Source organism: Embiotoca jacksoni, unplaced genomic scaffold (genome assembly GCF_022577435.1).
Source record: "Embiotoca jacksoni isolate LCO1_2020_lvr unplaced genomic scaffold, fEmbJac1.0.p SCAF_4, whole genome shotgun sequence".
Classification (NCBI taxonomy): domain Eukaryota; kingdom Metazoa; phylum Chordata; class Actinopteri; family Embiotocidae; genus Embiotoca; species Embiotoca jacksoni.
The window spans coordinates 14,728,273-14,744,424 of NW_027185392.1; the positions used below are offsets into that span (position 1 = coordinate 14,728,273).

The following is a 16,152-nucleotide window of genomic DNA, read 5'->3' on the forward strand; positions in this document are numbered from 1 at the left end:
CAGCCATACCCTACTCCTTTGCTACTGATGGGATTATAAAACAGTAAATAAATGAGGGATAAATGCTATAAAAGGCGTCACAACCCAGCGAAATGACTCGTTTCATTATCTGAATCTGACCCATTCAGTTCGACAACATTTGGAAAGTCCAAATGAGATGCAGCATTGAATTATTTTAACCCGATTCAAGTTAGCATAGGGCTAAATTGGAAGTTAGCCGGCTTGGCCAGCGAAGTCTCTGGTGTTCATGCTCTGCCTATAGAACATATTTTTTCACCTGGTCAAAGTGGGAGTGTCGCACTCGACACCAGCTGTAAAAACTCTGTACACTGCGAAATATACATAGAGATTTATGTGGCCGTAGTTTAATCAAAATTTTTATAGTCGTGTAATAGTGGCCTGAATCTAATGGATGCTTAAAGAGCTTAAAGAGCCACAATCAAAGCCTTTTACGATTGTGTTTAAAGAACTTGAAAGGACTTGCAGGGGAAATTTCCATCAACGCAGAACTGGTTACCTTCTGGTTTGTGAGCTCAGACCGTTCCACAAAACAGATGGGATCCAAAAAGTTGGTTAACATTTGAAATCAGAAAATAGTAGGAGTTGGTTTGGAAGCAGAAATATTCTAGTGGACAAGCAGTAAGGCCCATTTCAGACCAAGGACTCGTGATTATATTATTTGAAATTTCCAACAACTCGCAAATCACCAGTCTACAAAATACTAAAACCTGCCAATTCACACCGAAGCAACCAGATGAAACATTGTAACATCTCCAAAGCAGCGACTCTCTTGTACCTTTATTTTAACTGACTGTAGCAGAATATAATTTGTAGTGTCTTAAAACATGAATGAGGATAGTGATATTGAGTTACTTGCAACAGTTGCATTTTTAGTAGTGATGAAACGGCAAAAACATAAAAAAAAAAAAAAAAGAAACAAAAGGTTTCTTTGGAGTTGCCCATGGAGGCATCAGAGCAATACCCAAATTTATGCCGTGAACCTGAGACAGGAGATCTCCCCTTTTCGTCAATTGTTTCCATTTATTTTGAAGCAGTTCTTCCCTTTAGAAGAAAAACAAATCAGTATTTTGTACTACAAAAAAAATACTGATTTGATGAGGGTTTTAGATTTTAATCTCAGATTTATTTTTATTTCATCAAATATTAACATCTCCAAAGGAACTAGACCGAGAACTAAAACTCGGTGAGGGGGAAACAAAATGAATACAATTCATAGTGAAACCTGACATGCTTTCATCAGTTTGCAAAACAAGCATGCATCTATAGAGGAGGGTCTATAACATGTAGATCAATGGTGTGAGTAAAACTGTAATAGCCCCTTTATAAACAATGCTACATAATTGCACTACTTGGTAATGGAATGCAGTATATCAGTTTTCTCATAATAATCAGCAATCATATAATCTAACATTTACTTTTTCAGTGGTATAAAAAGCTTTGTGTATTTAAGGGGAGGTCTACACACGTGGGAAAAATTAGGACAGTGTAATCTTTTATGAAACATTTCCCTTCATGCTCACATGTGCCACACACAAAGAACACAACATGTAGATGGGTACAACGAGAGAACACTTTGTATCAAAACATTAAAAGTGGCCTCAGCTTCCCCTTCTTTTCTGTGCTAATTACCTCTCTTCCATCTCAATCAATAACATGCAAGGTGATTGTCTGGTTAACATTCTCCGTACATCCCTCATCAAACCAGCTGCCAAGCTCTCTCTCTCCTCCTCTCTCTGTCTCTCTCCCTCGCTCTCTCATGCACACACATTTCCTCCAGGGGACTAGCTGGAAAGGGGTACAGCAACAGCACACTCAGATACAATCAGGACCACTGATCTAATTCCCTCTTGTCCATCTACACACACATTCAATTTGTTAGGACGCTTAGAGGAGTCTCTGGTGAGGTGTTTGTCTGACTTGATCTCTCTGGCACCAGGCCCCATAGTTTCAGCTAATGTGAGTGCGACTGTGTCTATGTGTGCATGCACAAATCCAATCCATGTCACGATGCGTTTTTCAGCCTGTTAATGTACTGAATATTCGTCCATACATTGGCCTTTTCCCACTATCACAAAGCAGTGTTAGGAGGAAGACAACACGAGCCAAGAAAAACCGCCCCGGAAAGTTTTACAGTACGGCCAAGAACAACACGAGCAGCAAATGAGAGGTCCCTCTAAAGTATGCCTCTAATATCGAGTCAGTGGTCAACCCCTTTAATAGTGCCGCACATTAAAACCTTGTCGCTGCGTGCCAGCCTGCCTGCCTGCCTGCCTGCCGGTCCACCAGCAAGGTGACTTCCCCTCCCTCAGAGAAGTATATAGGTCATTCACTCTCTCTGCTTATGAAACCAGAGCAGACAGGCCAGGCTGCAGTGACTGTGCACCACCGACTGCCATTAGCCCACAACTAAACACAAGCGACCAGACATTCTCAGACCAGGCTGTTTCAGCAGAGATGTAAGCCTTCAGTTTGCAGCTTAAGGTATACACAAAACTAATGGTAGACATTTGTTTTAATGATCTTGAAAGAAAATAGGAATGAGGTGAAATAAATGTGTGTGGATGAAGTTAAAATTGGAATGCTGCAGTTACGTGGTGTGTCTTTGACCACTAGGCCACTAGGACACAGCAAATTATTTTTTTTTCTTTTTTGTTTAGCTTGTCATTTTCACAGTTTAAAATATTCTGAGGTCGCAGTTCATGTCTGTTTCAATGAAAGTTTAAATGATGATGTACCACTGGAAGTGACATCTTGTTAAAGCCAGCTGTTCAAACTGTTAATTCCTGCAACCCAGTATCACTCTTCATCATAGACTGCAAACACAGAGCCAGAAAGCAGAAGAAGCAAATTTGAGAGATAATGTTGAATTAGTACAGATGACGCTACACTGTACAGTAAAGTAACATTTATAAAACTTGTTTAAGTTTTGCAAAAATCCCTACCGATGTCTCTAAAAATGATGATTATTACCCAAAACGTTCAGCAGTTGCATCTTGGCTACTTCTGTGAACTGGGTCTGTGACTTTTTTTTTCCTTCTTGACCCCCATGTCTTCTCTATTTCTGGGTAAACTCTCAGACAAACTCAATGGGACTGACTGCACAGATCAAAGGTCTCATTCTTCGCTCCAGTTGCTTTTTTCTCTTCCTACAGAAACTCCAGGGCAGCGGTTTCATTGTTTTCAGAGTCCTTTCATCTTTAAAGAGAACACACAAAGCTAACAACTTATTTAGTTGCTGTTTATTTCCTATGGGGCTACAGATGAGTATTAATACACAATGCCAATTTCTTCCCACCAGAACGTACAAGCAGAAATTTGTATCCTCCATAAACCCTTGCTACCCCTTTCTCTGCTTGTCAGACCAACAGGCTGCTTAGGGACGATATTAATGAAATCACACAAGCAAAGGAAATGTGTTAGCTTGAAGCCAGACAAAGCCCCCTGTGCCCACTAAAATGTGTGAGGACTAAACCACTGGACAGATGTTCAGGCTCAAATTGACCTTGTGCTTGTCTACAAGTAATTCGGATGTCACACTGGGAGCATTCTTCAAATGGTTCAGATATCCCCACCCTCTCTCAGCTGCAGACAGAATGCTAAATCATTGAGAGCTAAGACAAGAAAGGATAGTTATTTAATCCAAAGAGTTATCAGAATCTGGAAAACTGCCCTTAATATTGACTGCAGCCATTCAAAGCTGCTCTCTCTCTCTCTTTTTTTAGGGAATTTTTCTTAGGTGTGAGTGCATCATTTCCATTTACCATAAACAGGTCAATATGGGCCACAAGAAAAGGTCACCAGTCATCTGAGCGAAGCATAACAAGAACAATTAGTTGCCATAGAAACTGAGCGGATAAAGACAACTGGCAAACTAAAGAAAGAAAGGAAGTCCAGGGGGCCGTACGTAGTTATTCTGGCTTTATCATGATAACATCATTATGGGTGAATAATTGGGCGTGAGATGGCTATATGATGGACGACAGCAAGCCTTCACTATTTAGAATGAACTCTCTGACCCACATAAGTACATTAGCATGACAGCGTCAGTAAACAAGCAGCTGAAGCACAGAGAGAGCTCTGTTGTATAAAAAAACAATGTCCTCATCATGCAAGTAACACTGTCTGACACACACACACACACGTGTACTGTACTTTGTTTACACTGCTGTAGAGCCAGCCGCCCACTGTAAAGATAAATTTGTGCGTGTGTTTGAGTAGACACACTGACTTGTTCATTCTAGAGGCTGTTATCACAGGGATAGTTCAGATTAAGTGCCACAGCCTTCCTGAACCTGCCCTTCATGAGGGAAGCATCCTTGATTGTAAAAAAAAAAAAAAAAAAAAAAAAAAAAAACAACAACAAAAAAACAGCTTCCGCGGTACAGTACCTCTCCACAGTCTGGCCTACAATATTTATGTAATACACACCCTGGCGTGCTGAAAAACCTTGAGCTAGACCAGTTCAAAGAAGATTTATGTAACGCACAACTTGGCATGTTGGAAAGGTAAAGTTAGATTAGCTAGAAAGAGGACAAAAATGGCTTACATAACCATGAGCAGACAGTATAAACATTAGGTTGACACCCACTCACCGCCTCTCAAAGAGAGAGAGAGAGGTCTTATGGGTAGTGTTAGAGAGCCACCAGAGATTTATTTTTCCTGGTGAAGGTGACCCTGGCATTGGGCAAGAGTACCTGAGCATACAGAAATATGAGATTTCCTCCATGCAGGGATTGTGTTACACTTATGTTAAGGTTACAGTATAATTTACTCTGACTGCTTCTTTTGATTCAGAAAAAAATAATAACCTTAAGATGTTTTACATACGTTATGTCAGATGGTGATGTTCCCTATCAGTGTTTATCATCTTTTTTTGATTGATGAATTGATAAAGGCTCAAACTCCTGAGCACGTGTGGCTATTTCTTCCTCAAATTTGCTGTCTGTTGGATTCTGGTATGCCAGCTGTGACTGTGTTCCTTGCTTTAAATTCCAATCTGACGTTTTGTCTCCCCCTCCACCGCTTATGCCCACAAACTTTAAGTGACCTTCCCCGTAGCGGCAAATCACGATTACCTTGTTTTTATAAATCCAGTGTTTTGACTGTAAACAAAGAATTGAGACAAGTCACAGAAGCATACACACTAAGCCCTCTTTATGGAGTTCATACTGGCTCGGTCTCTGGGCGAATACAGACCACAGTATCACTCTGATCTACACAGTATCCAGTTTGTACTCAACGTGTCTGAAGCTGTACCTGTCTTCAAATCCCATAAACAACTCTAAACATCAACTTCCCAGCCAGTCTGTGCTGAACTTTCACCTTGTCTTGAGTGTGCAATTCCAGCTGAATGGCCCAAGGGTCTTGCAGATACACAAGATTCTTTGAGGGCAGCGGGAGTGTAACTCTTCTGGTTTTAACTAGCCGGAGCTGTTGACCATTATAACTTCACCTAAATCACTCACGGCCGCACAGAGTGAATGAAATTAATCACCTGAGGTATTTTGGCTAAGTGGTGAAGCCCCGAGGCATGAATCTCAGGGAGATGTGGCAGGCTGTTATTATCTGGTGAGGAAGATTATCATGGCTGGAAACTCCCGTAATTCATGCCCGTCAAGGACAGAGAGGGACTGATCACATCCATACAGTATAAAATTAAGCATGGGATGCCACTGCGTGCCCAAAGCTTCGTTCAAGGTTTCTCTGCAGCATAATATACTTAAGCTCTATGTGAGGACTAATGTGCTTGAAGTGAATGCTGTTGTGCATGTTTTCTATACTTTTCAAACTGCACACAGAAACTTAAACTTTAATGGAGCATTATTTGAATTCTGCATTTTGCATAATGCCATAACAGGAATAATACACAGTTTCTATACAGTTTATGGGGTCAACACACCCACTCATTCATTTAGACCATATGCAGTCCACAGAGTTCACAGACTAACACAAAGCCGCACCAGGTCAAAGATTTCCAATAGTGCAAGGAACTCCATTTAGATGGGTCGTTCATCTGAGTTTTAGAAATAATGTTGATGTAAAAGGCTGTGCAGAAGTTTCCCACATTAGCCTGCTTATCCTAAAAACGTTCTGCACTTTCAGAGGCAGTTAAAATGGACAAAACATTCAAATACCTGTAAAATATAACGTAATGCAACCTGCAACTACATTACATGCACTGCAATACAACAACAGCTTATGTTCATTTTTGCAGGTCTGCAGCGGCTTTGATAAACCTCCTCATCAAGTCCTGCACCACTGGTTTGATTGACTGTGACAAAAGTGTTTTTACTGCCTTGAAGAACTTAAGTTCCTCATGTTCTCCTCACACTGATCTGTTACTGGTCACCTAAGTTTCTGTTTTTAGCACCAAGTATTTGAGATTCTTTGGACTGGAAACAGAAATGACCATAAAACAGCTGTGAACACAATCCAGCTGACATGTAGAAAAATACATTGTTGGGCATCAGGTTTGATTTCCAGACATGGGAAATCGAGAAACAATGCAAACAAGAGGCTGGTGATAAACACAAAATGTTCAACACGCAAAGGAACATGAAAGACCAGCTAGTGACTTAAATCTACGCGATAACAACAAAAATAAGCACAGTCGTTAGCTTAAATCTAACTAAATACACAAGAGGGAACCTGTTTTCACCACCTTTGTGAAACATGGCTCAAAATGGACTCTAATCTAACTTACTGCCACGAAGGAAAACACAAATGGACCACTTCAAAGCGACGCAAAACTGGTTTTGTTACAGCACTAAATCCTTTGATTTCAGTGGCATGGATGAACTCTAGACCTGACCTCCCCCAGTGTTCATGTTTCAGCTCTATTTACTGCTTACTTTGCTCTTTCCCACCACCTCCATCAAATACCTGGCTCCTTACAAATATGTCTATGGCCCAATTTGAGTCCTGTTGCCTGTACAGGAAGTGACCTCTATACTCAGCTTAGAGGCCCTAGGACAAATGAGAAAAACAAATCCCTAGACAGGGAGATTATCTTTAAGGGATCAGCCATGACCTGAGCCACCTCCATGCCACAGACTCCTTACCTCTGTTCTCCACTTTCTAGCAATAGTTAGCACACCCGTCAGTGTAAACAGGAACATTCTTGTGTCCAAAAAGGGTCTAGTCAATAAGAATAAAGTATACAATAAGCTAAAGGCTGACATTTAAATTCTAAAACCTACATAAGCTTGTGAGTCCAGAGAAATAAAACGTGCCAAAAAATATTTTATTCAAAAGATGGCCTTTTCCTTTCCTCTGTAATTCAAAAAGGCCTCACTTTGAATGTAGGTTAATGTACACTGGCGCTAGCACATGTTGCCATTAGCTGTCACATGTGATCATCCTCAACACCCACCAGTCATTTACAATTCTGCGAGGGCAAACGTGGAGGAAGAGCAGGCCGCGTGTACAAGGGGAAGTGCTGAACACACAAACCAATAGTATATTAAGACGTATACTGAGGGCTAAAGTTGGCTATGAGGCTGTCAAGTGTATCTGCCTGTGATGTTTATTGTATGTATAGTTAATAGTCAAGTGGTTCACTAATGTCACAGGGTATGAAACCACAACCTCAAGAAGTTGGCTGTGCACAGGAGCCAAAACCAAAACTCTGGTTGGCTGAGATCCAGGTGGTCAGCACCACAGCACACATTCTGCATGTTAGCTTAAGAACTGCTGAGAGCTGCTCTCCAGTCAGCCTCTCTACAGTATGTGACAGGTTCAACAGCAGAAAAGCAGTCTTATACCCAGATAGAAGTCTTGCTCAGACTCAGCCACTGAGTCAAAGTGCTGCAGACAGCAACTATCAGGAGCCAAACAGGTGATGAACAAAAATGTGCAGATGAAACATCAACAATGCAACAACAGGAAAATGTATTTTTAAAGGCTGTTTTATTGTTTTGAATTGAGTATGTGCACAAAAACCTACCTACACTTGGTTGTTTCAGTGCTTGTACCGTGTACAATGATAATAACAATAAAAGTGAATCCAAATCTGAAAAGAAAAGTCCTACTAGCAGTTGAAAATGGAGACCGGTTGAAGAAATTTCCATATCTTATTGTTTTTTAATTCTATTTTTTGAGCTGGTTTAATTTTGGGAGGCTGATGGTCATCAACTTCTAAGCAAATACAATAAATAGTTCAAACCGATTATGACGCCTGTTTGTCCATCAGCACTGCGACTGCTCATTGTAAACTCTATTTTCCTAAAAGGTCAACTGCAAAATTGTGACCTCACAAGTACAAAAGGTTCCTTACATGTGGTACAAAACGAAAACGAAAAAAAAAAAAAAAGGGTTGGAGGGCAAAGACATGATGACGTGCACACACATACACAAACACAATATTGGTGTTCATCTGCAAAGGATTACAGGCCCAGATGGCCACTGGATGAACAATACAACACCTGCTGAGGGACATAGTGCAATTAGGTTCTCACAAAAACACTACTGCAAAAAGGAAAACCTCACCCTACACAATGAAACATCAAAGGCATACATACATATGTACTGCCTAATCTATTTAAACTCTTGGGCAACAATATAATCCAACGCTTTAATATATACTACATCTTCAGTCAAGGTCTGTCCTCACACATGCAAATATTGTTATTGAATTGCTTTCACAACAGAAACCTTAAATCATAAATGTGCAATCCTTAAGATTCCTGAAAATGTATCCTTGTCCACCGATGTTCAGTGAAAACAAATACCTTTTGCAAGTGCTGCTTGTGTGTGAATGGCTTGTCTGTGACTCCAAAATGTCTACCTCCTACCTCTCCATCACAAGGTATGCACCAGGCTTTGGCCATCCCCACATAATGCTCAGACTTCCCTCTATTTTATGTGTGGCACAAAGAGAAATGTGTTGGATATGAGGAGGAGAGGGGGCGTCAAGGAGTGAGACAGCGACAGAAAAATTAAGACAGAGAGACACTTTTTACCGACTGTTGTCAGCTCTCATCATCACTGTACTTACACACTATATAACATACATGGTAACCCAATTTCCTGTTCAAAAGGAAAGGTTAAAAATAACATCAGTCATTGTAACCTTGGCTCAGGTGAGAGTTACCTCACAGGTGTAGCTGACTATTGATCTATATTTAATAAGGTGAAAGATTTGCAGTGGTGCATGTGGCTGCCCTTTCGGAGCAGGCACCCATGTCACCTTTTTCAGCCAGCCACTTCCTGGGATGCCAACAATGGTGAGGCACACTGAATTTAGAAATAATTTAAATGTATTATTAAATCCACAAATACTGACAGGTAGACTCTGACAGGCTTTGATAACATTGATAAACGACAATTAAATTGACCATTTTGAGCCTGAAATGGTTTAAAACAGTCCATATTATAAGTAAAAAAAAAAAAAAGTCATTATCAGAGGTTTACTTTTGGCATAATATGCTTAAAAATAATCTCATTTTTTTTAATGAAGATATTTTTCTGCTATGAGAAATACAAATGTAACCACATGGATCAGATAAACCTTACATAATTCAGCAGAACCCCAGCATAAACATGTTGGCTTGTTTACTTTTCACATACAAAATAATTGTAATTTTAATTCCTTCTGGGTTTGTAATCGTTGTTCAGACAAAGTAAGGTAGTGGTAAATTACCTCTTGGTCTCTGTAATTGGTGTTTGTCATGATTTTTTTGCATATTTGATGACTTCATCGTTTAAATAATTGAATGATGATTACTTACAGGCCGAATTTATTTCATCATCTATCCAATAGGATACTATTGAGATTTCATTCATTAAAATTAATATATATTCTTGAGTTAATCTAAACAGTTTGTCAATATATGGATTATGATGGACAGAAAAATAAGTGACATTGAATCATTTAAGATGTGCACAAATGCCAAACATTATATATTCCTGGCTTCTCATTTTCTTTCTTTGTGATGTGTGATTTTAGACATCTGGTAAAAAAAAAAACTAGATTAAAGACGTCACACAAAAACTGATTGTGAAAAACACTTTCTACACTTTCTGACATTTTATAAACCAAAAGATCAATAAGAAACTGATGATAATTGTTAATAACTCTTTGTTGCAGCCCCATAATTGATTTCAGTTGACCTATTTGCATATGTTCTCATAGACGTGGCTTTGCATTTACCACATTTACAGTATGTCACTGTATTATCCATCACTGAAATGAAAATCATCTGACTGAACTGTCCTTGCCAATGTCTTCAGGCTAGCAGTCACATGCTATATGATGAATATATTCATCAACATACCGTTAGAGGCACATGCACACACATACTGTATGTACCAGCTCCCACCATGTTGTAATTCCCTTCACGCTGCAGTTTTAAATAAATCATAACATCTGGCTTTGCCACTAAGATGCCCCGCTCAAATAAAACATTCGCCCAACCAAATACTCCTGGGGCTCAGAATATCTCCCACATTTTACATCTGAGGAAATACTGTTGATTCAGAGGTTTCTCTCCTTTCTCTCGCTCCCTGCTGCTCCTGTGTATACACTACATCTCATTGTTTGAGGTGTATGAAACCGAAGATTAGGGTAAATACATGACATCTTGGGCTCATTGCATAAATATTTAAGAAATGGGAGACAGGTTTCAGGTGGAGAAGGGAGGGGAAATATCTCATGTATGTACAGTAGCTTATTTGAAAGCTGTGTGTTGGTTTTGTTATTATTAAAAGATAAAATGAGATTAAAAATAAAGAAATGGAGTTATAGAGATGGATTTCTTTCTTACAGGAGCCTACTCGTGGTCCAACCTGAGTGGATTCTTCAAAATATTTGAATTACTTTTTTGTGAGCTGCAGTTTAGTCTCAAGTGACATAGTGAGCTCTTAAACAGGAGGCCGTGGGGATTTACACAGTGAACAAAGCATTCCCTATTGAAACACTGCTTTGTGCAGCAGAAAAGCAGCTTGTAGCTCTACGTTTTCTATCTATGCACTGTTCTGCTTCATGTTGCGAAACCCGTCAGCACTAATGAGTGGCTTTATAAGAGGAAATAGAGCGTAATTGCTTTTCTGAGTGATACAAAGACACAGTTGGAATCAGGAAAGACATCTGTCAATTTCTCATCAAGCATATACCTTGTGCAGTATACCTGACTGGCACACTACATCCAGATTTCTGACACCCTGTGCTGTGGTGGACATTGACGGCCTCTCTGTGCCACTGACTTCTCTTTATGTACTCTGCCCCCAGGATCTGTCTGTCTGCAGAGGCTTTATATGAAAAAGCCTGTCATAACAGCCATGTTAGAGGGTGAGGCATGCCCATTTCACTGGGATCCCTGGCCAAAGCACACAAACTCTGGTTACTGTAAATTCAGAAGAGGTGCCATGCTGAGCTGAACAGACCTGTCAACACCAAATACCCTTGGGAAACAGAGGTCATGATTTCCATTTAACACCTACTGTTCCAGATGTTATGCTTTATATCTTTGCTCATGTAAAGTTTATCTAAACAGGCATACATTTCTGTGTTTTATGAACTAAAATAATACAGCTGTATAGTTACAAAAAGGCACAAACCTGAAGGCCTGTAAATATATCACCTTGTGAGGTTCAAGATTGAGACTTCTCTACTGTTCTGCATAAATCAGCATCAGCTTGCAACATTGCTACAAAAGAAAAATGGATTCATATGCTGTGTTTATTTTTTTGGGGGTGTTTTATTTGCATCATTGTGTCTCCGTAGTTACTAACTTTGGGTCATCCTCAGTGGAAGCCAAAAGATCTCCTGCTCATAAAATGACAAATAGGTATTCTTTACAAAATTTAACAGGTTTGATATTTCCTCACATCATTTGAGGTCCCCCTCCTGGCATTTATTAAACCCTTAAAAATTCATCCCTGGTAATAACATATTTATATGTTTTTTCCTTTAAAAAAAAAAAAAAAATCCACTGATTTCTTCAAATGGCTTAAGTGTAACTCCGCATCTTTGCCTTCAAGACTGGCAGCTCGATGATATCAAAAGTCTCACCCGGTTGACAAGACTGGTTCCTTAAGTTTGTCACGTATGAGACCCTTGTTGTCTCTGTCCGTGTTGTTGAGACTGACTGTCGCTGCAATTCCAGAGTGGAAATGCTTACCCACGGTGTTGACTGCTTATTTAGTGCATTAAATATCTTCTAGCATATTAAAGTAATGAGTAACAACTTGCTTTTCACTGGAGGGTCTGTAAGAGGCTCCTCCTTTAACCTTATCCACTGATTTGATTCAAACGTTGTCTCCTGCCACCTTTTCTGCTGCTGAAAGGTGCCTACCCCAGCTGCTGCTCTTTCACAGTGCCTCCGCAAACACTTCTACTTCCTCAGCTGTTTTGTCAAGAGTCTCTCTCTACTCCTTCATGTCTCTCCACTTTTCTGAAAAACACAATGCGTGCATTATCCCTGTAATCTTTGCCTCCTGCTGAGCAACTTTTTTCAAATTTATGTGGATTAAAAACATTTGTTGCAGAAGGCAAAGTGTGCCATTGTGGAGCCAAACATCCACATTAGCCTCGCGGAAGACTTACATCTTCTATTGTAAACCACAAGCATTTAAAAAAATCCATACATGTTTAGTGGAAGCGTCTTTGTAAACTCATCGCACCCCGAAGCCCTTTTGTGTCTGAGTTGAACGTACAAAGGACTATTTGAAAACGTGTTTCTGTTGTCATAGCATCATGCTATTAACAAGGAGCAAATGCTGCAAGCTGCGTAAATGAATCTGTCTGAGCTTCTCGCCCTCGGCCATCAATCAGAAGTAATACACTCAATGCTGATTTAATAAGGTTAGAACGGCTGCTGTGATGCAGTACGATGAGGCTATACGCCATTCACTGAAGATACTTGTTCATTTAGTCTTCTTTCCTTACCTGCATCTGAAACCTGACAAGGCAGAAGAGGGAGAAAGTAGTTAAAGAGTTCAGCTTATGAAGCTGTTCCAACAGTCTTGCACCCTGGCGAGCCATTCTAGTTACGCTAAATCTATCCATAGAGACAACGGTGGACTAACAATAAACTTTTTCAGGTCTGTCTGTGCACCATTAGCATGTATTTCCTTGCTCTTTGGCCATGGTAACAAGCGATTCAATTTCCCCATTCCTGGTCCACTGAAATCAATTGGGGCAGTTAGGCACAGCAGAGTGTGAATGATGCAGACTAATTCTCTTGGAGAGGGAGGTTAATGTGCAGTGCACAAGGTCAGTGCATTTATAAAGGTAACTTTGGCTTTGCCTGCGACTTTCTCTTCTGTTTTTTTTCCCCTCTGTCTTTTTCTTTCTCTCACATGAACACACACAGCCGCGGAGTCCCTGAGTGGTTTCTTTCCCCTTCACTCGTTCACTCTCCCTTTGCCTTTTTCTCTTTCTCTCTCTCATATAGGTTGTCTCCCGCAGTCTCTCCGGCTCCCAGAGTTTTCCATCTTTTCTGCCTTTTAGTCCCCTATCCCTTCCCTTATTTCCTCCCTCCTCTCTTTCTGCATGCGAAGGAAGTATCTCTCTACACATCACAGAGGCTCAGAGAAAGCTGTGCTGCAATAATTGGATTATTGAGCTATCTGCAAACAAACACAGAACACAGGATCAATGTGAAACGCTTACATCATTTGAGGTGGTCAAAAGAAATCAAAGTAGGAGCAGTTAATAAAGCCGTAAAACAACTTGCTGTTTTGGATTAGTGTGTTTAAGGGTAAATTGTGGTGATATGTCGATAATTGCTCATCAGACATCAAAGGAATCTGTCCTCCACGCAGACACTCCCTGTCCGGCCCGTCTGGTGGATTGGGATGAATGTATGTTGCAAGGCTTAAACTGAGTCCTGCAGTGAACAACACAGTCTGTCAGTGGCCGGTGAGATAGCTGTGGCTCTCTATTGAGTATTAATGTCCAGATGGACAATTGTGTATTAATCTGCTGCACTCCTGTTTACAGCCAGGTTGTGCTATAAACTGGCTAACTATTACAGCAGCCTCATTGCAAGGCAGCATAAACTGAATGTAGAAACTGAAAACAAAAGAGTAAGTTCCAGTCAGTGATAGTGATGAATATTATTTTTCTGTCATTTATTAGTGCAGTTTTGACCAAGAATTATCATAAGAATTATCATTATCATTATTGATCCATTTATCATAACAAAAGAGGAACACAACTGCAGACAGTTTTGAGGCAGGAGTTGAAGGTACAAATCTTTTGAATTTGAATCTTTTGGATATATTGTTGTATGTTAAACTTACAGTCCCTGGCCACGCCAGCTCAGAAAGCTTTTTCCCCACAACAACCCAGCAAGTAACAAAGCTACAAATCCTCACATTTCATAAACTGGAGGCAGAAAAATTTGAGCATTTTTGGTTGAAAAGTAATTCAAAGGATTAAATATAATCCTATAAAAAAAAGTATTTTTTTTTTCCCCCTGTCAGTTATTTATTTCATTAATAGATTAATAGTTCCAGCTCAAATTTTTTGCATTTTCTTAACTCACAAGGTGATACATGGCTCATGCACAAGTTAGAGGAAAGTAATAATTGGAGGTTAAAACATATACTGTATATATTATTATAATGTCTGATGTAGAAGTTTAAAAGCCCAAAAAACAAAGCATTTTTCCCCCTGAGACCGTCTGAAACAACAACAAATCATGCAGTAAATAGCTTATTCAGGACTTTGTGCGCCCACACAGTGTATACATCTCCACTATAAAATCAAAAATTACTTGTGAATTCAAAATATGTGCAGAGTTATACCAAGAGCTTTTTCTAGGTCAAGTGAATAAACATTGCCAGTCTTGCATACTTCCTTAAGCAGCAGACAACGGTGGGGAAAAAAGAATGACTTCCTCCAAAGTTTGCCAAAGGAACCTGTTTAAGTAACCCTGAACTTCTGGTGTGGAACGTAAAAGCAGAGCTCCTGCCCGCCTGTCAGGTTGCAGTGAGGAGGGTGTCGATAAAAATGTTACATCGGAATTGACATGCTGGCAGTCTTTCGAACAAAAGCCCCGCACTGTCATTTTGCTTTACTGTCTCTCGGAGCAGGCAGTCACTGAGACCCTCTCGCTGGTTTACTTCCCCCCCCCCCCCCACCTATAACATCCTCGGGATTAAAGAGCTTAAATGTCAGTCTCATGATATCAGTGCCACTCAGATTAAGCGCCTTAAATACGATGTAAATGTATAAATGTGGGCCAATGAGTGGGCACCATTCAATCCAATTAGCTGTAATGAAGGCGGACTCAAGGAATCTCAAAAGCAATAATTTCTAATAATTTTCTGTGGCTTATTGACTAATAGACTCCAGATAGACAGCTGAAAATATTCGCCCTTCATATAGAATTTTTTTTTCAGTTTATTCTTAAGCATGTGGGCATCTTTTTGAACACTTTGAGCAACACCAGGAACTCAGACTGAAAGCAGCACTGCGTTAAAACAAAGCAGGAGGATATGCTGCTGGGCGTGTTTTGGTTCAGGTGCTGGTTTATGAGATGCCAAAGCACTGTGACGTAGGTGATTGAGGAAGGATTTCAAAAGTTACCGTAGAAACAATCTTTTTTCATCTACCACATCTGGAATCTGTGCTTGCACATATTTAATTTGCAAAGTGTGGTTAGTTTTGCAGTCCCTGTCAATCGCAGGTGTTATAGATTTATGTCAGCATAAAAGTAAGATTATGCCTTCAAATATTCAGTAAAAACTAAACAAAAGTGATCTCTCAGTTCTTTAGTTTGTAAATAACAGTATCATAAAGTGAGATTTAGATTCCGTACACAGAGCTGAGGGGAGATTTGGAGGTGCAGCGGTGCAGGAGAGCTGCCGCTCTGCCACGACGACTACATGATCACTTGCCGAGCTTCTAATTACTTCCTCACTACTGTAAGCAGATTCAGCGATGTTTGGGCCTGATTTTTTGGGAAGTTTAGGGTCAATGTTTGCCCAATACTAATGTAGTTTGAGTCGAGTACTTCACCTGGGCGTCTGCTGCGCTGCCTGTGTGGAGCTCTGTGTGTGTGAAGCAAGGCGGAGCTGCCTGGTGTGAAGCACAGAGAGAACAGAGGAGGAACGGAGGAGAAATAGCGAGTCCTTCAATTAAACTCCCACTCAGCTGAAACCCTGTATAACACAGCACCTTTC

General features: G+C 40.2%; 1 protein-coding gene across 1 annotated transcript in view; it reads right to left on the reverse strand.

The window, feature by feature from the left end:
* The window catches only part of nr3c2 (nuclear receptor subfamily 3, group C, member 2), a 79,877-nt gene that overhangs the window by 37,933 nt on the left and 25,792 nt on the right, over positions 1 to 16,152 (reverse strand). The gene's annotated exons all lie outside the window — the stretch shown is intronic.